General features: G+C 46.2%; 1 protein-coding gene across 1 annotated transcript in view; it reads left to right on the top strand.

The window, feature by feature from the left end:
- Nucleotides 1-948: 948 nt before the first annotated feature.
- LOC307196710 (FH1/FH2 domain-containing protein 3-like) overlaps nucleotides 949-23,465 on the top strand; it is a 107,679-nt gene continuing 85,162 nt past the window's right edge. The window contains exons 1-2 of the mRNA XM_079941934.1: nucleotides 949-986; nucleotides 7,773-7,878. The gene's annotated coding sequence lies outside the window, so the exon portion shown is untranslated. The remainder of the gene's footprint in view (nucleotides 987-7,772; nucleotides 7,879-23,465) is intronic.

Raw genomic sequence — 23,465 nt, 5'->3', positions numbered from 1 at the left:
CTCAGTGCCTGGCAGGCGCTCAGTAGATATGTGCTGGATGATTTACCTTGGGGCGGTCTGGCATAAAGTGTTAGGAACCCAACCCCAGGCACTTGAGCCACCTGGGTCAGGGCCAAGCTTGGGTTCTGGGAAGCTGAGTGGAATCCACGCTCCTGGGAGTATGCATACACCAGAAGAATGGGACACTCCTTCAGGGCATCACAGTGCCACCCCACTGACCAGTGGGGAGTTGTGCCTTACTCATTTGCCTCTCCTGCCTCACTATGACCTCTGGAAGGTGGGTCCTGTAGAAGTTGGTCTCGGTGTCGAGCCCCAGGGTACTGACAGGGGCTTCTCCATCTGCCTTGCTCTGGGCCAGGACCCATCCTTGAACCCGTCTCACATGAGTGAGAGCCTGGGTGCAGGCAGAGCTAAGGCTGGGTTCCTGCTGGAAGTGAGCCGTCACCAAGGGAGCTAGTCAGTCCTTAGAGCCACTCTGCTGCTCTTGGATCATTGGATCACAGGGAAAAAGAGGCAACTTGAAGCTTTCTGAGCCCAACTGCAGAAAGCATGGTGGTGCGGGGGCTGTGAGGCAAGGAAGGAGGTTCTGTTTTGGCTGTGTTAACTTTCCAGATATAGTTGGCTACCAAGTATAGTAGTCTGTAAACAGCTGGAAATAGAGCTCTGGAGAGAGGGAGTTGAGGACTGAGGGTGCAGATCAGGGCATCTTTCCCACAACTTGCAATCTCCTCTTCCTGCGTCCTGCAACAGCTGGACTGTCCTTTGCACCCCTGGGGGTAAGGTCGATATCCTGCATGAAATGAATTTGTTTTACTCACCTTTCCAGTGGAAATTCATTAGTTGTTCATATCCTCTCTGTGTTTTTGCCATCTGTCGAGTCAGTTCAATTAATTGTATATGTTGTATTCTTTATTTCAGAAAAACTATACAACTCCGGTGGACGAGATTTAAGAAGGGCCCTTTTCTCCCTGAAGCAGATATTTCAGGTAAAAAAAAGAAAAAAGTACTCTCAGGTTCTGTTTTTGCATTGCTTGTGGAATTAGATGCAGACAAGTTTATACCTTTTACTGATTACAAAAAGAAAAGTCTCTTTAGAGTACAATGTAAATTCTGTCAAAATGTCAGTTGAGTATTTTTACCATACCAAATATTTCAAGCATAATAAGTAAAAAAAGTTGTCAAATCACAATATTTTTCCCTATTTACATCAGATTAAAAAAAAAATTCCTACTACGGATGTAACTGAAGTCTTGTGTTCTGCTCAATATCAACCACTGTCTTCCTACTCCACCCCGGGTCCCCTCTCTACTGAATGTCACATGTAGTGTTTATCATGCAAATGCACGTTTCCATACTAATGGTGCATATTCACCAACAATATGTGATATTCTTTTCTATGAACTGTATATGCGTGTTATCATGCTGTGTGTATCACGCTGCGGCTTACTTAGTGAGAGCGGGATAGGTGTGGGCGTGACCGAGTTAACTGAGTGAGTAACCATTGTACGGAGGAAGCACAAATTTGCCTTATTCATCTTCTATTGGCAGACAGTTGGGTTCGTTTCCAGGGTTCTGCTGTTACAAACCGTGCCATTAGGGACAAGCCCCCTTGTGCACGTGTGCAAGCATCTTTGTCGGGTTCTGGCTTATCCTTCTCTCCTAAACCTTCCCTCTGCTTCTCCCCTGGGCAAGTCACAAGCTTAGCGATGAGGGCTAGGACAGGAGTGTAGGCAAACTCCAAGCTGTCACCCACAGGGAAGAGGGACACAGAGTCAGGGGAGGAGGGTGAGGCCGCTGTGCCAATCAGGGCAGGGTCAGCAGAAGCAGGATGAGGCTTCGTGGAGAAGATGGAGCTTGTGTCTCCGTAGGTTCATCGTACTTTCTGGCATGATTTTAGACTCTAGGGTGCGGTCCACATCTCTTCAGTTCCCGTCTCCTTCACACACTTAAAGGATTTTCCGTCTGTGGTAGTTCTAGCCGAGTGGCTGTCCCCTTCATGGGTGCCTTCCTGTCTGAGGGGGATTGGCAGAAAGGCAGGCCAACAGTCCATCCCACCTGCACATTCTTGTCCCATTTTTAAACTTGTTCAACCAAGCATGCCCTCATCTTTTTCCCAGAGCAGAGCCCTTCTCAGTGACAGTGTTTCTGGAGATGAGTCCTCATTTCTCATCTTCCCACAGCTACAGGCGTGACCCTGAGTCACCACTGCTGCCTCATGCCGCATGTCTCAGAAGTGTCTTGGGGTTTGGGGTTGGCCTTGATTCAGGCCGTTTCTTCTGGAAAAATTGTAGCAGATGTCATGGGCACCACCTGCTGCTTGGTCTGCCCTCTAGCTTCCCACCAGAGGGGCTGACCAAGTCCTTCTCATGCTGGTTCCGTGTAGCCATCTGAGTTACGTCTGAATCTCTCAGTGTAACGTTGAGGCCCTTCTGGACCTGGCCTCTGTGGCCCACCTCCCTGTCCTTGGCTGCAGCTGTCTCCCCTGTGATTGTGTTCTGGGGGCAAGTCTCCTCTGCACCTTTGCCCCTGGACCTGTTGCTTCTATCTCAGGATGCGTTGTTGCCCCACATCCACTCCCCATGTCTCTGTCTCCCATCTGGTGTCTCCTCCTGCCAGGGAGATCCTCCAGATGAGCCCTCACTGAAGTCAAGGGTTCTCCTCTATAAAGTTCTCTGTGCTCATCTCTGGAATGGAATTTAAGATACCACAGGGTGCGTGCCTGAGTCTGGTCATCTGTGAGCTCCCTGAATTCCATCACTGGGTCTTTGGGGCCTCACGCTGTGGCCAGTGCCACTGAAGCAATAGATGAATGAATTGGGCGAACGGAATACTCCTCTCACAGGTGTCTGTCTTCAGTCTTTCCTGGCTCTAATTAAGTAAATGCTTCGCTAATTACTTGCCCCAAAGCTTCACTTCCCACGTATCCATCTGTGTCTCCCTGCTTCTTAGCTGAACAAAACAGAACTTCTTCACCCTCCATTAACCTCCTCCTCTCGAACTCAGATCCCTGACTGCACTTGGGCTGGGCTCTCACCGTGCCAACGGAGGACCACACTCCTGCCACTCCTCACACCAGCTCGTGCAGCCCCTCAGCCTGCCTGCTGCTTCCGTTGTTCAGCATTTTTTTTTTTTTTTTTTTTTTTTTCTTCTGTACGCGGGCCTCTCACTGTTGTGGCCTCTCCCGTTGCGGAGCACAGGCTCCGGACGCGCAGGCTCAGCGGCCATGGCTCACGGGCCCAGCCGCTCCGTGGCATGTGGGATCTTCCCGGACCGGGGCACGAACCCGTGTCCCCTGCATCAGCAGGCGGACTCTCAACCACTGCGCCACCAGGAAAGCCCCGTTGTTCAGCTTTGACTTCTTTTGAAACCTGTGTTCACCTCATTGAGCTGGTGGCAGAACCACACAGAGAAGAGTCGTTCCGAGTGGCTTTAAAACACTGCAGTTTTTGTACCCTGGGTAGGATATACTCTAAGAAGAAAGAGAACCACACACACACGAAAATCAACTGTTTATAATAATCATATTGCTGGAGGTAGTGTTGGTATTGCTCTTCTGATAACTGTGTGTGTGTGTGTGTTCTAATTTTGTCATTCTTAGAGTTCTTAAGGACTTGGATTCTTGGTATGTGGAAGAAAGTGGCTAGAAAGATAGAAGGGTTAGGTTAAAAAACTCTGGATTCCTGAATTTAATTGGAAGGATCGGAATGAACCCAGGGTGTTTATTATCTTAACAAACTTGCAACAAAGCATATTTCTAGCACTAAGTTTATTGAAGAGGACTAGAAGCAATGGCGAACCCATGAGCAAAAAGCACCACTGGCACCGAGATTGCCATTTTAAAATACAGAAAGGGACCAGAGCTCCTTGGAGAAATAGCTGACTCCAAGTCTGGCATGGGAAACCAGAATAAAATAAATAGTAAAATAAACCTGGAACATATTATTATGCAGATAGCAAGGTAGCTATCAAATGCTACTAGGATTATTGCCAAAGGGACTCGGGAGCACCTTGAAGGGTCTCCCACTGGCTGGCTGAAGATGGACAATTAAGCATCAATAAGGATGATAATTACAGTGGATTAAAACACATCAGGTTAATCTGCATTGATGAGTTCATAATAATACTAAAGAATGACAATGAATTGGTCACCAGTGGAAGGAAGATGGTGGTGAACCAGCACGTTATTTTGAAAAATGGGTAAAATTTTAGAATCAGACATTTAGCTTAACTTTTTCCTGAATGAACTTTAGGAAAATCAAAAGTTCAGTTGAGAGGAAGTTTCGCTTTCAAAAATATTCTAGCTAGCAAGTAAGAAGGAGTGATATAATGAGAGTATCAATGAGAATGTCAGAATTTTGCAACCCTGAATGAAGTAATGGATCTAGGTATCAAGCATCAGGATCTGCTGACGTGATGGAAGTGAGATACAATCAGATATTACATGCCTTCTCATGGAAACTTGCACTGCCATTGAGGATGTGGTCAAGCCAACAAAATCAACTCTGGATCGGATCCTGCCTTTCTATGCAGTAACCAATTTACAAATGATCTAGGACAGAGGCACATGTTAAACCACACAGCAGGCATGTAATCAGCAAAATCCAGAATATAGACTACTCTGTAGGACAAATGATCTAGTTTCTCCAACACACAAATTTCAAGGGAAAAAAAGAGATGAATTAAAAGACATTTAAAAGTTATATCAGCTAATTGCCACATGTGACTCCTATTTGGATCCTACTACAAAATTTAAAACACTATTTTTGAGACAGTTGGAATTGGTCACTGACTGGACATTTGATAATATTAAGAAAGTATTAATTTTTTATTATGAGTACATAATTTTGAAAAGACTTTCTGTCCTTTGGAGGTACATATTGGAATATTTATGGGTTAAATGATATGATGTCTGGGATTTGCTTCAAATTAATATGGCAGCAGACAGGGTAGGGTGATAGATGGAGCAGGATTGATATGAGTTGATTGGCACCTGGGGTTCACTAAATTATTCTGTCTTCTTTTGTATATGTTTCAAGTTTTCCATGGTGACAAAGTTAAAAGATAAACACATGTCGGTCTTGTTTCACATCCCCTCACCATACTTGTTCTGTAGTGTTGTCTCTCTGAATTCTCAGGGATGCTGTTTCCACCACTTATTCAGCAAACAAATATTCTTGAGCAGCCTTTGTTGGCATTATGCAGGCAAGGAAGAAGCCATTTGCTACCAAAAGTTTAATCTGTTTGGAAGACCACAGACCTGTGCACAAAACAGCTCTAACACACAGGGCAGGGTTGCTTTGGGTATTGGGTGGATTCCACAGGCTGCAGGCTGTCTGGGGCTTAGATCACCTTCTCCCACACGCACCGGTCTGCACCTCCATCATGTCTTATGTTTTCTGGATGTGGAGGTTCTTTTTGGAACTAGAGTGTAAGGATGTAGAAACAGAACCATTGGTCATTTGGATTGAGTTGAATATTCCTTGACTAATAGGCATTTTAAAAAAATGATCACAGGTTAAAATATGGCTATTATAGAGAATTCTGAAATTCAAGGATAATCTCATATCAGTTAGTGTTAACATGTTGACTTCACTCTAGTTAGAAACCAGTGTTTTAAAAATCATTTATTAATGCCTGTGTACTTCAAGATGTGTGTTCAAAATCTTCTGCGTTGCCAATTTGGAAGATATTTTCTACATTAATCATTCGTACACTTTTATTTTCTAAATACTTTATCTACATATGTGCATAAATATTAGTTAGGGTTCTGAATTATTTTTATAAACACTGTCCAGTGTTTTTTTCCAAGTGCCTTTTCCAGACAGTCAGCTCTCTGCTATATTAATATTAGTGATTAGCTTGAGTGGTTTCTTGAGAGCTTGTTCTCACTTTTTCACCATGAAGTCATGTGTGAATCTAGTTTTAAAGTAATAAACATTTGTTACATGCTTGGAAAAACTTTCTGACTAGACATGAGCTCATCTAAATGTTCACTTTTCACATATGCTGGTGGAAAAGAATATGGATGGAGGGAGAATTATTTTTATTTCCTTTATACATATGAGTGTAAAGTAATTTTCCAAAAACTCATGATACTGTCCCATTTTCTCTTGCTTCCAACGCCATGATTATCTTAAAGTCTGAGTTAACACAGCTGTCTTTCATTACCTTCGGGGCACAGCAGTGCTCCCCCCTCCCCCCAGTGCCCTCTGAATGTTGAGTGTGTTCTTGGTTCAAAGGGAGCATTCGCCTGGCCTGCCCCCTGCTTCCCTCTCCCCACCTCCCCGTTACCTCACGTCCTCCTTCCATATAATTGGAAAATGCCATAAAATTAAAATGAGGGGCTGATTTCAATGTGGAGATGGGAGAATTATACCAGTTTGTCTAAATTATTTTTTCTTTCTTGGAGGTAAACCATGGTTGCTGACCATTCCTATAATAATAACCTTCCATTATTCCATTAAGCTTTCTACTGTTTACATCACTGAGGTTTTTTATTTTTGCTCTGTTGTTATAATTGAAGATGAATGTATCCTAGCTGTGTTTGAGACAAGGCAGTGTCCAATTGAGGAAATCTCCTGAAACAGTAGTGGAAAAATCCCTCTTATAGAGCTCCATGGAACTTGGTACTCCAGGCAAAGGACTGGATTTGGGGGCTGGCTGGACCATAGTTAGGTCATCTTGGCCAAAGTTTTGCCCCTCATGCATCTTCATCTGTAAAGGGAAGGTAGGATTAGATCAGTGGTTCTTGAACTGGCTGCCCTTTAGGATTTCCTTGGGAATTTAATAGCAGAGCCTGGGCCCCACCCCAGAAATTCGGATTAAACCCATCTGGGCAGGGACCTGCTTCCTGTCCCTTTTTTAAGTTCTGCAGATGATCCTGATGTGAGGGAGTCAGAGGTGAGAAGGATCTGAGCACCTCTGAATCCCCTGCAGGGCTTTTTAAGCACAGGTTGCCGGGCTCCACAGTGGAGTTTCCTATCCAGTAAGTCAGGGTGGGGCTGGGTATTTTGCACTTCTAACAAGTTTCCAGGTGATGCTTAGGTGCTTGTGGGTCTGGAGACCTCTCTTGGAGAACCACCAGATTAGATGACTCCTGCGGTTCCTTCCAGGTCTTGCCTTCTGTGATCCGGTCATCAGGCTGACCGCCGTGGCTCTTCTGAGCGACAGTGTAGCTGCTGGTCCAGACACACGGCCGGTTCTGTGCTCTGCCTCCTTGCTTGTCCTGCAAGCTGCACGACTTGGGAGGTGGAGAAACTGCTCCCCTACTTTCTCAGATACCATTTGCAAGACGCTCGTAACCGTCTTTAGGGACCGTCTTTTGAAACACACGAGTTGCTTTGAATCCTTTACACGATGGTCTGTGCTGCAGCCCAGTGTTTCCTGTGTTGAAACCCAGCAGGCTTCATGTGGCTGGTCCCTTGGGACCTGTGGGGATACGGAGCCTGGTGATTTCTAAAGAATGAAAAACAGATCACTCTAAGTATTCCTGACAGTCGGGGGATTCATTTGCCTTATCTTTATTAGATTGCCCAGAAGGCAATAATTGGTCTTTGGCAAACAATGATGTGAAGACTGGCTGTAAAATTCCTCTGGCAACAGTTAAGATGCCTCATTTGAATAGAGCAGAACAATCTTCAGAGGTCGCGGTCTGGCGTCAAAGGCTTGTACATAGTTTTCACAGAACAGCCTGGATGGAGGATGGACCGGGACAGTATTTGAAGTCTTTTTTTTTTCTCTCTCTCTCTCTCTCTTTCCCTGTTTCCTGCCAGGATGACAAGGATTTGGTGCATGAATTTGTAGTGGCTGAAGGTCTGACGTGTTTGATCAAGGTGGGAGCTGAGGCAGATCAGAACTATCAGAACTACATTCTGAGGGGTAAGTGACGCCGGGCATGGGGCGGCCCAGCCCCTGCTGCAAGGAGGGTCTGGGATCACCTCCAGGAACTTCGATACTGAGAACTTTTTGAAAGATTTGGTTACGGAGTAAGGAGATGAAGACATCCTGTAGCAAAAGAAGACCCCTTCAGGTTTTATCGATTCCTCGTAACTAATCAGTGACTGAGTTCATTTTACTGACTTTACTTGTAGTCTCTTCCCAGTTATTTTTTTAAATTTTTTTATTTTTATTTTTTTTGTGGTACGCGGACCTCTCACTGTTGTGGCCTCTCCCGTTGCGGAGCACGGATCCGGACATGCAGGCTCAGCAGCCATGGCTCACGGGCCCAGCTGCTCCGCGGCATGTGGGATCTTCCCGGACCGGGACACGAACCCGTGTCCCCTGCATCGGCAGGCGGACTCTCAACCACTGCGCCACCAGGGAAGCCCTCTTCCCAGTTATTAAGAAAAGAATATTCTGCACACTAGGTTCTTTATAATCTCCTTTATTTGGTGAGGAAAGGTGCACACCAAGTGGGCTTGGGTAAGGCCTGCATTTGAACAGAAAGCCCCTCAAAACCGAAGAGGCCAGTTATTTCCTGGGAAAAATATGGTCACCGACTTGGCTTATCACTGGGAGTTCCTGTAGGAAGCGCACATTCCTCACCAGGTCCTCCTGTTTCTGACTTGGTAGGTCTGGGGTGGGCCCAGAATTTGCATTTTAAAGAAGGATGCTGAAAGCTACCTCCGTAATTTCATTTTTTACAAAGTGGTGCGTGTGTGGTGTTTGAAGCACTGATTACCGTTCCAGTTCATAAAGTTAATGCTCTTTTCAGAGTTCGAGTATTTTTGTGCAACTTCCTATAAATAATTTTATTTGATTCTGTAAAATCTGTGAATAGGCAGGGCAGGAATTATTAGGTTGGACCATATGACATAGCTGTTATCAACAGTTTTGACTTACCAAATGAAAAATTTAATATAGTTCAATATTATCTTCATTTTGCAGTTGAAAAATCTGAGTCTCAAAGAGGTTGAGTGTTTGCCTAAAAAATCACTTCCTCTAGGGTGAAGTCGAGCAAGGACCGTGGCCAGGCACTGGGGCACATCATGACTGATCAAGGTTCTGTTCCCCCTTCTGCATCTATGCCTGTAACTCTACAACTCCGTGTTCATATAAGGAAAAAGAAATACCTCCTTTTCTTTCCCTTGGATGAAGGAAAAATACACGAAACGTGTGATTTAATATCAAATGTCCTTGGTTAGAGTTGAATGAGGCAGGCAAAACGAAACAGTCTCCTGCAGTGTCCTGTTGTGTTTTACCCTGAGAAGGTTCCTTACGTTCTGAGTTGTGACCCAGCACCTCGAACTCTCTGAATCCTTCCCCATTTTCTCTGCTCCTGGAGAGCCACTGCAACAAGGGTAAAAGCAAAAGGGAAAACTGACGGCTCATTAAAAAAATTGGGGGGGGACGTATTTTTAAGTCAGTGTTAATTGTTTCTGTTCATTTTGATAAATGCCAAGTGTGTGTGTGAGAGAGGGTCCCTCAGCCTCAGTTTCTCAGCTCCACGGTGTTTGTGAGGCTGGGGAGGCACCTCCTTTCGTCTACGTTCCATCTTTCCCTGGGTGTGTGGTAGGCCCTCATTATAAGCTGTCAGCAGAGATGCTTTGTGGATGAATTTTATGATTTCTAGTCTCAGTATGATTAAAACATTTATATGGAAACTTTCATGGCACGTGTACCAAATTAACCATAAACTTTGTCCTGCTGTGTTGCCTCCGAATACAGCTGTCCTTCTGTGTCTGAAGAAATGCATATAAGCCTTGATTCTCATCCTTCCATTTCCATCCACACTGGCCCAACACCTGGAAGAGGGGACGGCACAGGAATAAGGGTGGGAGCAATTCCTCTATTTTATTTTCCATGGATGCTTATAAGTTGAACCACATGGAAAGAAATACACCTAAAATGGCCTAATTCTGAATAATGGGTCCAAATTCACAGCGTATTTTTTGCGGGGTTTAAAGTATGCATCATTTTAACTTAAAAAAAAAAGTCTTCCCCAGTGGGTGCTGGTAGGAATGCACAGACCTACACACACCTGTATGGAACTAATAACCATCTACATGTTTATCTTTATTCTTCTGACCCTTACCTAGGAGTGTATATGTGCGTTTTTTTTTTTTTTTTTTTTGCAGTATGCGGGCCTCTCACCACCGTGGCCTTTCCTGCCACAGAGCACAGGCTCTGGACGCGCAGACCCAGCGGCCATGGCCCACGGGCCCAGCCGCTCCGTGGCACGTGGGATCCTCCCATATCGGGGCACGAACCCGCGTCCCCTGCAGCGGCAGGCGGACTCCCAACCACTGCGCCACCAGGGAAGCCCTATATGTGCGTTTTTATAGAGCCATCATCAGTGTGAGCATCTTGGTTCATCTGCATTCAAGTCTGTGGCGAGGAGGGTGGCTCTGCCAGCGGTGGTCAGCCCCGCCTTATCAGGAAAGCAAAATTCTCATCAGGAGCCCCCTGCAGACCTCCCATGGATTAGAACTGGGTTGCATGGCCGCCTGTAGCTGCTAGGGAGGCTGGCACAGTGGGTGTTTGGCTTCCTGGACTCCAAGGGGACGTGGCAAGAGAGAAAGGCCTGCCTTTGTGCCTGCAGGTTACTCGTGCGTGCCACATAGAGGGACTTGGGAAGGAAAAACTCAGCCCAGCGGAGAAAGCCTTCCAGTAAGCAGCCCCGTGGTGGTCTGGCTGGAGGGAGAGAGGGCCTCCCTGCCACTGAGTGCATCATCGTATAGGGGCAGGGTAAGCCCAATGGTTCTGCAAGGTCCCAAATGGTGAGTTGTGTCAGTGGTACTTGGCGGTAATGAAAGATGGTGTTGACACAGATGCTTCAGCTAGGCTCTCCGCCCCAGTGTGTGCAGTGGTTTATTAATCTGCGGTGTTCTGATCTGCCCTGGAAAGGCACCGAAAGCAGTTAACGAATGCTTGAGAATCAGAACTCCCAAGCACAGCCAAGGGAGAACCCTGCCAGCCACCTGCTGCTTCTCTGTCCCTGAAGAAAATGCCACCGAGGTAAGACCCTTCCTTGCCTCTGAGCTTCCATTGCCACCACCAAGGCCTTGCCTTCTGATTTTGATTTTCCAGTGATGTCTATTTAATGGAGGCCAGACGGCTACCATCTGTTACCTGGGAAACGAGCGGGTACTCCCTCCCTTTCAGGTTATTACAAGATGTCCTGCTTTCCATGCAGCCGAGGGGCCTTTGCACGCCCACCCCACTTCCGCTGAGTCTCAGAAGACTCGGGGTAACCAGGGCATTGTGTGCACACACGTCAGCACATCTGGACGTATCTGACTGAAGCCCGTGCCAGGAAAGTGTACTTCTGAGGGATGTAAAGGACAGATTTCTTAGGCTGTGACCTTTGTGTTTTGATACAAGGAAACTATCGGTTTTTTCCCCGGCCCACATGTTGAGTTACCCCTTCCTGACCTTGAAGGCATGTAGGCTTTTTCAGGTTGTGATCAGCTGCCAGCAGCCACCAGACATTTACAATCAAGGACAACCTTTGAATTGCCTCTTTGTCCCACCTCATTTTAACCGAATTACCTTGGGTGAAGGATGGTGAGGCCTGTTGCAGATCAAGAGAGAGAAACTGGGAGGAGGTTTTTAGTTTTGTAACTCACCGTTCCCCGGGGAGAAAACATCATGCCCGCTCTGGGCCACTCGGGGGAAGCAGAGTGGAGGGCGAGGGCAGGCACCTCTGTTGTGGTTTCCACACAAGGCGGGGTGAGCAGGTTTAGGATTGGCCAGTTTGCATTATGTCAGTGGGCCCCGGGGCTCTGGCGTGTGAGAAGCCCACATGCCTGCGGGTTGGGAGAGTGGGCTTGGGCTGCTGGAGAAGGGGACTGACTGACTTCTAAGCAGAGCCTCAAAACTGGGTCCAGACCGCGTTGAAAAACTCTCTTACAAGCCGTAAGGTGGGCCAGTTGTCACAGTGCTGTGGAGGAGCATGCCCTTCATGAAGTTTCCTCAGTTTCTATGTGACCATGTGTGAGGCCCCCGGATGCAAAGGAAACAAGAGCATTTGGAGGACCCAGTCCTTTCCACATCTGCTTTTAGGACTCGTTTAAATTATCTTTATTTTTGCACTCAGCCCTCTGTCAGCTGTTTTTTTTAAGGCCCAGGAATCTGTTGCTCTGTGTTGAGGATGTATCTGCTGAGAGGTAAAGATAGGTTTTGAGTTATGGTGTAGCCTAGCGCTCTCCAAAAATGTGAGCCGGCTGCTGGGAAGAGGTCTTAAATGCACCACATGTAGAAATAATATTTATCCGACATTATTTTTGGATGGCTATAGCTAATGCTCTAAAGGGTTTGTGTGTGTGTGATCACCAGTATTTAATATATATCGATAGTGGAATTTTATATCTCACAATTATTCTTATTGAAGTAGGACCTTGAGAGCTATATTCCTGGGAACTTAAACTTTCCGCACACATGCTGAGCCTTCACGATGGGCCCTGTCAGTCCCTGGGAATGAGCCAATAAAACCAGGATGCAGCTCTGCCCCGGAGAAGCTCCCTGGGAGGTGCTGCCTCTGAACCACTATATGCTGTATTGAAAACGTCTTACCTGTTTAGAAATTGCATATAGGTGATCTGCTTTGGGGAAGAAAAGAGAAAGAGATAAGTAGGATCAGTGAGACCAGTTGCCTTTTCTGGCTGTACCTCCAGGGAAGCTGCCTCTTAAGGGCTAGTTTTACATGGAAAAATTAGATTTGATTATTTCACCTAAAGCAAAGTACCCATTAATCCTAAAGCACCTTAGTCATCATCAGAGCTGGATAAGATCTTAGAGCTCCTTTAGCTCAACCCTTGCATTTTAGAAGAAAACTGCAGATATTTTGTTTGCTTCTGTGGTTTTAAAAAACGTTTTAATGGTTGTCAACATTTAAAAATTGGGAGATTTGACATAAAAAAATCCAGACTTCAGGTCTCCTTGGAAAAACCGGAACCAGAGAATTTCAGTGCCTTGCCAAATATCACTTAAACTTATAGGGGGGAAATGCCTTGTGTATTAGGGGGTCTGTTAATGAGGATCGGGGCTTGTGGTCAGATAGCTTTTGTTGGCATCTACAGCACCAGAAACTAGGCAGTGATACAAAGTGATCAGATGGTAATCAAATGATGATTAAACTAACATCCTCCATCCCAGGAAAACTTAAAAGTTTATCTTTTGACATTTCAGAGCAAAAGAGGAGAGCAGAGGGTGGGTTCAGACTATAGATGGGGAGGGGAGGGAGGGGCCCAAACTGGCACCAAGGTGAGGAGATGAGCACAGGAGGGGGAGAGCTGCTTACTTCCTGAATCAAGCATCTCTTGGATACTGTGTTTTCTACCCTCCAGCCTGGCCTGACTCTCCTCCACCCCCTTACCCTAGTCCTGAGGTGCACCACGTGGCCAGTTGTGTGGATGGCACGGCAGCCCAAGTGTCCTAGTAGTGTTTGTCCCCAGCCCCCCGGGGAGGGGGAAGTTGAGACCAGTGTCAAGGGCAGAATCTTCCTTCACTTGATGTTTCTCCTCTTGGTCAGTCAATGTGACAGGGGCCGTTTTCAGTGAGGAGTCATGTTGGCTGGCACAAATTAGCAACCCATTGGGCCAAATTGAACCTGCAGAGATGAGAGTGTCACAGCATCAAGGCCAGTGACGTAAAGGTGGCCAAAGATGGACATGGCTGACAAGAAAACTTTGTAAAAACTGAGTGATGTAGATATTTTTCTTAAAACAGAAATAGCTTTTATAACTTTTTATTGTATAATTTGTGAGCACACAGTTGTCTGAAAAACAGCATAAAAAGGAAAAACATGAAAATCACCCATAATCCCACAAAACGAAGACCATATTCTACCCACCCATGTACATACTTGCTTTGCACATGCCTTTTACAGAAATGAAGTGTCCTGTACATATGTTGCAACCTCGTCTCCTGGAAGGGAGCAGTGGACCTTGGCAGCTGGCTTTGTGATGGCTCCTAGACCTTGGCACAATTCTGTAACTTCTTTAAACCGCTGCTCCCTCACCTGTAAAAGGGAGATAATACCTTCTTTATAGGAGTGTTGTGAAGCTTAAAGAGCTCATAGAAAGGTCTAAGTAAAAGACTGAATTGTAGGTATGACAGTTGTTATCAATAATAATCAATGATATTAATGCAGTACCTGTAATGGGCTGAATTATGCACCCCTCAAATTCATATGTTGACATCGGACCCCCCAATACCTCAGAACATGACTGCATTTGAAGATAGAGCCTTTAAAGAGGTAATTAGGTTAAAATGAGATCATTGGGCCCTGATCCAATATGACTGGTATCCTTATAAGAAGAAGAGATTGAGACACAGATCTGTCCAGGGGGAGAAGACGGCCATCTACAAGTCAAGGAGAGAGGCCTCAGGAGAAACCAGCTCTGTGGACAGTTTGAGCTTGGACATTCAGCCTCCAGAACTGTGAGAAGTAAATATCTGTTGCTTAGAGTTGTTGGGTTCAAAGGTTTGTACATTTTTGTGTTGCTTTTGCTTGAATAATTGCCCTCTAGGGATGTGTGAGTTTATGTTTCCACCAGTGACCTCCATTTCTGCTTATCTGCCCCAGGCCGGGGGTGATCATTTTTTGGTAATCTTTGTCATTCCTGGTCATTAGGGTGCACTTATTCCTATGGACCAATTTTATAGTCATTTTTATAAAGTGGCTTGTAAATTTTAGTTGTCATTGTGTTAATTTTGTCCATTAATTTGGGAAGAATTGACATCCTTATTTAAAAATTCAAAACTGTTGCGGGCATGCTCTTTCATGGCCCGGGACAAATCCTTTGCAAGTTCTCCATCTAACTCTTGTGTGCGATGTCCATTTCCTTCTTGTTTGTTACAGAATTTTATGCATATCCCCCCAGGTGTGTTTGTATTTTGTTTTTCTTATTCATTTTTGAATTAGGTCTGGTATTTACCACATGAAAGGATGAAAGGATTCTCTTGGGTCTTTTTCCTGTTTCTTTTGTAAACTTGGTTTGGGAATGTCATCTAAGAAAGGTCTCTCTTGCCCTCCCGTTTTGTTTCAGTCAGGGGACACTCTGTGTCTTGGGGCCTGGGTTCCTCAGTTGTGGCAACCGCTTGGTTAAGTCAGTCAGGCTCATGGGTGAGGTCCTTTTCCCTGAGGGAGAGTTAGCTTCCTCTTCCTCTGTGTTTGCATGGCGAAATTCTTCCTTTGGGGACTTGGATGAGTAGCACGCCTGCTGGAGACTTGGTCTGTCAGTTCCGGGCATTCACCAGCTGTGGCACGTGGGCTGGGAATGGCTGGAGAAGCTGGGCCACTCATAGCCGTGGGACGTGGTCTCCGCAGTTTGTTTGTGTATTTGTTTTTCTTCTCCGCTGTAGTTTTTGAGACCTCTGCGTTTGGTGTCTAATGTTCTCTGTGCCCTGGTGTATCTCACCTCGGCCTGACCTTTCTGCTCACAGACTGGCACGCTGTTGGGGACATGGCCTCCAGGTTGAACCAGCCACACACCTGCTGTGAGGGGTTTGGTCAGGGCAGGAAAGCCACAGACCGCCCTGCTTGGGGAGGGAGGCTGAGTCACTCCTGCCGCTGCTGGTGGTGTGTGGTGACAGAAGGGTCACCCCGAGTGCTCTGAGTGTCCCATCTGTGGCCCTCTTGCCACCCTTGCCGTCCTCACCCTGTGTCAGGGTCAGAGAAGAGTCTAGAGCTGCACTTGTGTCTTTCCTCTCCCAGCCTGTTCAGGCACAGGGGCCAAAAATGGACTCATGCTGGGGTACTTCATGTCTTTCCCGTGGCCCACATGACCATCGGATACTGTGGACTTGCCCAGCTTTTCTCCAGGACTTTCTCCCAGGAGAGGGAGTTGGTGCTGGACACACCATTCCCCACGGCCAGCTGCAGTCTCTGGTGTGTCTAGACGGACTCCTCAAAGGCCGTGGTGTGTGGTTGTCACCCCAGCCTCAGGGCTCGTGGAATCTCTTCTTCACTTGTGCTTCTCATTGGTCATTTGGGTAGGTTGGTAAGAAGGGGTTTGGAGGCTTCTGCTTGTGCTGCTACTTTTCTGGAAGTGCAAACTCATCAGAATCATCATTGCTTATGCTCTGGGTCCTGCCAGGCCCTCAGTCTTCAGCACTGCGTGCAGGAACGTGGGGTCAGGTGGGTGAGGGAGCGAGGGAAGGTCAGAGCCGGGTCCTGAACTTCGATGGGACAAAGTGCCCTTTGTTTTTCCTCTGGGTTCTCAGGTGAGAGAGGCAGGTGCTGGGTTAGAGCACAGGTGAGGCAGGCAACATGCATGTCCCTGAGCCCCTCACCACATTGGACAGCAAGCAGTGTATCTGCCTTTAACATCTAACTCTAGGTGAGTACTTCCAGCTTTAAACATGATTTTGGCTTTCCTCTTCACTCCCTTGCAAGGTATTTTTCCCCTATAATTAGATGACACTTATTTTGGTAAGTTTACCTTAGAACGAATGAGGCTTTTCTTTCAAGTTTTAATTTTTCTGAAGTAAAAATCAGTGATTAATTCTGCTCAATTCTGTTAAGTAGTAACAGAACCACTTCACAGGATAGTCTTTGTGAAGCGATACACGGCTAGGTCTACCTGGTCAACATTATCCCCAACCTGGAGCATCATTACGCCAAATCATGTGAAATTGCTGATATGTGACCATTTAAAAAAAAATTTGTTTTCAATTTATTTTTGGTTACGTTGGGTCTTCGTTGCTATGTGCGGGCTTTCTCTAGTTGTGGCCAGTCGGGGCTACTCTTCGTTGCGGTGCGCGGGCTTCTCATGGCGGTGGCTTCTCTTGTTGCGGAGCACGGGCTCTAGGCGCGCGGGCTTCATTGCTCTGCGGCTTGTGGGATCTTTCTGGACCAGGGCTCGAACCCGTGTCATTGGCAGGTGGATTCTCAACCACTGGACCATCAGGGAAGTCCATGACCATTTTTTTTTTTACCGTAGAAATGGAAAAGCTGAATGGTTTAACTTAATATTATTATCATAATTTAAGTTTGACTTGTTCCTGGATTGCTAAGATGCTTCTTTAAAATTCACTTCGCGTTCTATGTAGAGTCATAGCCCTCCGGAAATTCAGGCAAGTTTGCAGACCAAGGTAAAAAAAAAAAACCCAACCCACTCGCCAAAAACCCCCTAAAAGCCCTTGCTATTTTGTTCAGTCGTGCATTCGAGCACTTCACCCTGTCATAGTCTCAGCCAAAGAGATTTCTCCAGAATTTTCCTCTCCATTAGCAGCCCCCATCTTCTTCTTTATTATGAGATGAGAAGGAAAAAAGAAAAGCAGTGTTATTTGGCCATTCCTACGTGTGGAATTTTCCGCGACTGAATCTCGTTGCTCTGTGTTCATCAGGAATTTTTCCACTTTATTTACACCGAAGATGTGCCTCTGCACTCCATTCTTCTCTCCTTGTTCAGTGGACTTTTCCAGAGGAACTGCTGATGAGGTGTACCTTGAATCACAATTGTTGTTTCCTGCTCTTTCTCTGGGCACTGTGACTTCCCCAGCCAGTGATGTGCACAAGGTCCCCAAGCCCAGGTCACTCTGCAGCACTTCAGATCTGTGGAGCTGGCGCGTCCTGGGTGTCCCCAGTGCACCATGTCCAAACCCCAACCCGACAGCTTCACCCCCCGGCCAGCACCCCATGGCTCTATCCAGCATATGGATGAAGAGCACAGTCATCCATCATATTCGGGTACTACTAGGGGCCTCCCAGACCCCTCTCTCTCACTCACTCTCTGTAATCATCAACTATCAAATTTGGGCTCTTCTACCCTTCACCCGCTTTCAAGTCCTTGCATCTCTTTTCATTCCCAGTTTTAGAGTCTGAGGTCAGACCATCATTTCTTTTCCTTCCTTATCTGCTCTCCTAGCCCCCTAACTAGTCTCTCTGCTTTCAACCCTGCGTTCCATGGTCCATTTTGCCCCCTGTTGCCCGGTTGACCTTCTACAGTGCCCAGCTTCTCTCCTTGGTCCTTGGCGTACACGGCTAGTGGCTCCTCTCATCCTCAGATGAAGTCCTGGCCCTCCCACGTGGGTAGCGCCCACCTTGGTCCTACCCTTGTGTACCTGTTCAGCTCTCTGCCTGGCCTCAGCCTCACCCCTCCTCACCTGGTTCACGCTTTATCCCTTGCTTCCTGCTTGTCCTCAGGATGAGGCTCAGATACAGAATTCTGCAGGAGACCTTCCATTGCCCCTCTGGTATCTTGGCGCTCTCTGCATACCCTGATCTTTTTTTTTTTTTTTAACATCTTTATTGGACTATAATTGCTTTACAATTGTGTATACCCTGATCGTGACACTCACCTCACTGACAATAAATATTTGTTGAGTATAGACTATAGGCCAGAGACCCTAGGCTAATTCCCTGCACCATACTTGGCTGCTTTCGTGTCAGTTCCCATCCTTGATGCCAGGCACATTTTAGGAGCTCAGTGAAAAGCAGCTGAAGGAGAGAGTAGATGAATGATAGAATGTCTGCAGGGAAGAGAACTCACAGTGCTTGAGGAAGCTGCTGGTTTGTACTAAGAACTCGACAGAGCCTGGACTTGCTAATCTGAAGCTTTAGCTCACCAGATCTTCTTGTTTTGGAAGCACTACAGCACACGTTGATTTGTTTTTGGTACTTAGAAAAAAATGCCAAATTATTGAATTTTTCTTTTTGATAAGCTTACTAGTTCAGTCATCAGTATAGTGAATATCTTGATATTTTTACCATTTTCTTTATTGAAGTATAGTGAATTTACAATGTATTGGTTTCAGGAGTACAGCAAAGTGATTCAGTTATATATATGTGTGTATATATATTCTTTTTCAGATTCAGTGTATATCTTGATTTTAAATTTGTCATGATTTCCTGAGATAAAATACACACAAAAATGGGTTATACTTTATAACTGGTTTTGGTTCTCAAGGAATTATGTACCTGCCACCAAAATAGATATGTTATGAGTTCCTTGGTGTCAGGAACTCACAGACTTTGTGGCCCCAGCTCCAGCCTGCTCTTTGGTGTCATGTAGATCTTTGACAGATATTTGATGAAAAGAGAAAGAAAGAAAGAAAGAAAGGAAGAAAGAAAGAAAGAAAGAAAGAAAGAAAGAAAGAAAGAAAGAAAGAAAGAAAGAAAGAAAGGAGGGAGGGAGGGAGGGAGGGAGGAAGGAAGGAAGGAAGGGAAGGGAGAAAGAGAGAAAGAGAGAAAGAGAGAGAGAGAGAGAGAGAGAGAGAGAGAGAGGAGTCCCCAGAGACATGACACAGAGCTCTGTCTATTTGATGAAGAAAGAAAGAAGGAGAGAGAGAGAGAGAAAGAGAGAGAGAGAAAGAGAGAAAGAAAGAGAGAGAGAGAGAGAAAAGGGAGTCCCCAGAGACATGACACAGAGCTCTGTCTATTTGATGAAGAAAGAAAGGAAGAGAGAGAGAGAGAGAGAGAGAAAGAAGAGAGAGAGAGAGAGAAAGCAGAGTCCCCAGAGACATGACACAGAGCTCTATTTGATGAAGAAAGAAAGGAAGGAAGGAAGGAAGAAAGAAAGAAAGAAAGAAAGAAAGAAAAGAGAGAGAAAGAAAGAAAGAAAAGAGAGAGAGAGAAAGAAAGAGAGAGAGAGAGAAAGGAGAGTCTCCAGAGACATGACACAGAGCTCTGTCTTGTATTCTGAGTGATTGTGGGTAAGTGTGCAGAAGATGTGAAATGGGGGGACAGCAGTCATATGCTAAATGATGAAGTGTGATTTGGAGGGTTTTCCTCTGAGTTGGTTTTTGGTACCCTTGTTACATCAACCGCGTTATCCCTTGCTTCCTTTCCGCTGCCTCTTCTTTCCCCAGCTCCTGAAAGCCAGGCTCTGCCAAAGCCACTCCTGTGCTAAGCTGGCCTGACTCATTTCTGGAGTCAGTTCCCGCAGGCAGAACAGTGCTCCGTGGCCCACGCTGCACACACTCATCTCTGCCCCTGGTGCCTTCTTGGCTCTAGGGTTTCCTGAAACACTATGAGGGCACCTGACCGTCCCAGAATTAGAGCTCGACTCCTTTCTCTCTCAGCTGACCCTGTCCTTGGAGCTGGCCTTGATCCTGCAAGGGTTTAAGTAGGGAATAAGTTTAGATGTAGTTAGATAAGTAAGGGGTGTTTTTGGAGGAAGGGACAAAATTGTTGCTTTTAAAGGCAGATTAGGAGCAATGAGTAGGAGTTACAGGAAAGTGGTTTTTGACTGAAGACGAGCTCCAAGAAGAGAGTTGGAAGATGAGTTGATTTCTCTTGCCAGTGTAAACTGATCAGTGGTGACTTTCTGGGGCATTCTGCTGAGGATTCTGAAGCCACATCCAGCATCAGCAGAAAGAGTGCCATGACTGATTAGTGATGTCTGTCAACGGCTTGAGACGTGGGGAGTGAGAGCAGGATACCAAATATGGCATTTGCTTATTCTGGGGGACACTAGGCATTTTCGGAATGTTTGTAGACTTGATTTCAGACAGGTGTGTGGGACGATTAGTTTTCCCACCACAGAACACACTGCTTTGCATCGGAAATGTTCCACCAGAGCCTAGGTTGATGACCTGTTAGGGCTGCTGGGGTTGGGTAGGGTGCTACTGGGTGACCTCATCGATCCCTTCCAGCTCTGAGATTTCTGTGATTCTAAGTAAAACATAAAAAGCAGAAGGGATGGAAGCAGAGCCATTTGACTCTCCCTCTTCTGCATGTTCTGTAGCAGTTGTTATAGGATTCCCTAGGCCACCACCAAGCCTATGTTGTCCTTTTCCAGAAAATTTCAAAGAAGACCGTCTGGTTACATGGCATAGATTCCAGCCAAGTCATTGAATAGATAGATAAACTGCCCTTAGTCATTTCGGGGCCAGCATTCCAATTTATCTGCAAGAGTTTGAAGGATTAGCAGGGGGAGTGTTGGTTTCTACCCAGGAATTCATCTGTACATGGTGAGGTCAGGAGCACAGGGGACAGTGGTGGCCTTGCTGTTTCTCCAGAGCCTGAGGCCTGGGAGCTCAGAGGACTCACAGAAACATCATGGGTTGGACTCACTACTTAAACATGGCCGGGCTGGAGAAGTGGGTTGGGAGCTATGAGGACAGGCCCACGACAGGGCCACCTCCTTGGCTGCCTTCTTGACTTCCCTGGCATCACTCCATACCACCACCCTCGTCCAAATAGTTTCTCTCCCTGTGTGCGCCTAGCTGCCCCACACCCTTCGTTCCAGATGCTCTTCCTGTCCTTTGCACCAGGTCTTAACTGGAGGGTTGCAAGAAGATTGACCCCCTCCTAATTTTATATTTCGTTGCTTTTGGTTAGTTTGTGGCTCTAATTTGTCTCTGGCTGGAGGCCTCAGTAAATGGAGTTGGGCTGGTTCATTCATTCGTCAGTGAGTGTGACCTGATTACCTTACCTGAGTCAGTCACTTTGGGGCCTGAGTATAGAGAAGCAGAGAACGATACGAACTAAATAATTACAGGTTGTGCTGTTAAGTCCAAGAATAAGGTGCTAAGGAGAGTGAGCTTAAATTTAGTTGGGAAAATGACGGGCATACAGTGGTCAAGGCAGAGTTCTAAGATGGCCCAAAAGATTCCTTCCCCCGATCTGTGCCCTGTATAATCCTCTCCCCTTGAGTGTGGACAAGACCTGTGATTATGATGGATGTGTGAACATCACAAAACCGTGATTAGGTTGCATTATGTGGTAAAGGCGAAAGGGTTTTACAGGTGTAATTAAGGTCCCAAATCAGTTGAATTTGAACCCGTTAAAAGGAAGCTCATTCTGTTGACCTTGAACAAGCAAGTTGCCGTGAGTTCTACAGCTGCAAGGAGACCAATGCCGCCAGCAACCACATAAGCTTGGAAGGCAAGCCCAAGCCTCAGATGGGACCACAGCCCCAGATGACACCTTGACTGCAGCCTTGAGACACCCTGAGCAGAGGACCCAGTTAAGCTGTGTCCGGACTCCCGCCCCATGGAAATTGTGAGATAATAAATATGTGTCGTTTTAGGCTGCTAAGCGTGTGGTAAGCTGTTATATAGCAAAAGGAAGCGAATACAGTTACATACAAACGATCGCCATACAAAGCCATCTGGATGGGCTAAAATTGGTACAAAATACCATGTGACCTCACAAGAGGCCGACGTCTTGGGGAGCCATTAGGGGAAGGCTTCATGAGGACAAGGACTTTGTATTTTCTTCTTGGGCCTTACGGGCAACCACATGACCGCCGCCCATTCCAGCTGAGCCCCCCACGGTGCCCTGCGGCTGCTGGAGTCATCGTCTCTCACGCTTTCCTGAGACCCCTCACTAGGGTGCTGGCTGCTCCTGGGACCTCTCAACTACTGGTGGAGTCCAGGCCCGTGCAGTTAAAGGGCTCTGTGCTGCACACCAATGGGCAACTAAAGGAGAGGGTGATCCAGGAGAAAGTTCAGTGTTTCCAGTATGCCAGCATCAGGAGAGGACATGGAGGTCTGAAAAAGATTGGGCTGAGTATTATTTTTCTTTTTTTAATAGTTATTTATTTGGCTGCATCATGTCTTTTATTATTATTATTTTTAACATCTTTACATGTTAAAAAAAAACATGAGTGTTTTTTCTTTAACATCTTTATTGGAGTATAATTGCTTTACAATGATGTGTTAGTTTCTGCTGTATAACAAAGTGAATCAGCTATATATATACATATATCCCCATATCCCCTCCCTCTTGCGTCTCCCTCCCTCCTACCCTCCCTGTCCCAACCCTCTAGGTGGACACAAAGCACCGAGCTGATCTCCCTGTGCTATGCAGCTGCTTCCCACTAGCTATCGGTTTTACATTTGGTAGTGTATATATGTCAGTGCTACTCTCTCACTTGTCCCAGTTTACCCTTCCCCCTCTGCATGTCCTCAAGTCCATTCTCTATGTCTGCATCTTTATTCCTGTCCTGCTCCTAGGTTCTTCAGAACCATTTTTTTTTTTTTTAAGCTTCCATGTATATGTATGTTAGCATACGGTGTTTGTTTTTCTTTCTGACTTACTTCACTCTGTATGCCAGACTCTAGGTCCATCCACCTCACTACAAATAACTCAATTTCGTTTCTGTTTATGGCTAATATTCCATTGTATATATGTGCCACATCTTCTTTATCCATTCATCTGTCGATGGACACTTAGGTTGCTTCCATGTCCTGGCTATTGAAATAGTGCTGCAGTGAACGTTGTGGTACCTGATGCACCTGGTCTTCGTTGCGGCACGCAGGATCTTCGTTGCGGCGTGCGGGATCTTAGTTCCCTGACCAAGGATCGAACCCGGGCCCCCTGCATTGGGAGTGTGAAGTCTTAGCCACTGGGCCACCAGGGAAGTCCCTGGGCTGAGTTTTAGGAAGAAAAGGGAAGTTGGTAAGCAATCACATGGGTCATCTTGCCCATGAATTAGAGATGGTTGACCGGGCACAGGGGCTCCGGGGCAAGTCTTCAGAAGTGGTTTTTGCTCATCTTCTTCCACATCCACACCGTTCGCTCCTTCACACGTTCACGCATCCGGCACGTGCCCTGTGCAGAGAGCAGCAGT

This window comes from Stenella coeruleoalba (genome assembly GCF_951394435.1).
Source record: "Stenella coeruleoalba genome assembly, chromosome: 14".
Taxonomy (NCBI): Eukaryota; Metazoa; Chordata; class Mammalia; order Artiodactyla; family Delphinidae; genus Stenella; species Stenella coeruleoalba.
This window is presented reverse-complemented; position numbering and strand designations above follow the sequence as displayed.